The sequence below is a fragment of the Bison bison genome, unplaced genomic scaffold, assembly GCF_000754665.1.
Source record: "Bison bison bison isolate TAMUID 2011002044 unplaced genomic scaffold, Bison_UMD1.0 scf7180017864287, whole genome shotgun sequence".
NCBI lineage: Eukaryota > Metazoa > Chordata > Mammalia > Artiodactyla > Bovidae > Bison > Bison bison.
The window spans coordinates 2,326,118-2,326,767 of record NW_011494859.1 but is presented as its reverse complement, the minus strand read 5'-3'; the positions used below and the strand labels follow the sequence as shown (position 1 = coordinate 2,326,767).

Genomic DNA, 650 nt, shown 5'->3' with positions numbered 1-650 from the left:
CTGCACGGCCAGGGGACTCTTTTGGCCAGCCCCGGCCGGGGGAGGGGAGGCTGCTCCCAAAGCCGCTCTGACGAGGGGCTGGCGGCCCCGCCCGGCTTCCAGGGTCGCGCGGCCGGGGGGCGGCGCCACAGCCCACCTGCCTCAGCCGGCGGGGAGATCCGCTTTCAGCGCACGGACAGACGGTTGGGTAACAGCGGGGACACGACGAGCCTCGGTCACCGCCGCAGCCGGGGTGGCGCACGCCGCCTCAAGCCTCCATGTTTCCCACGTCTCCACGGCTCCGGCTCCGGCTCCTCTGCTCGGCTCCGGCCCGGGCAGCGTCGAGGCGGAGGCCCGGAGGCGGGGACTGAAGAGAGAAGCAAGCGGGGAACGCCGCTGGGGGCCGAACGGCCCAGCGCGCGCCCGCTGGCGGTCACGTGGCATGCGGCGCGCGGGCTTCTGGGAACTGTAGTCCTGAGCGGGGGGCGTTAGGCGTTTCTCCGCCCGCCTGCGCTTCCAGGGTAACGGCAAAGCCACGTGGCAAAACCGAGACACTGCTTGACTTTCTCACCCTAGTGCTGACGTCCTGGCTTACCCCGCAGCGTTTGTGCTGGGATCTTACGTTTATTAAAGGCCCCTGTTCATTCCAATCCAATAGTCACCTTAGAATC

General features: G+C 68.8%; 1 protein-coding gene across 2 annotated transcripts in view; it reads right to left on the bottom strand.

Moving 5' to 3' along the window:
* LOC104995808 (dymeclin-like) overlaps positions 1-397 on the bottom strand; it is a 64,353-nt gene extending 63,956 nt beyond the window's left edge. For both annotated transcript variants that reach the window (XR_826094.1, XM_010849825.1), the window contains exon 1: positions 137-397. The gene's annotated coding sequence lies outside the window, so the exon portion shown is untranslated. The remainder of the gene's footprint in view (positions 1-136) is intronic.
* Between the last annotated feature and the right edge of the window lie 253 nt (positions 398-650).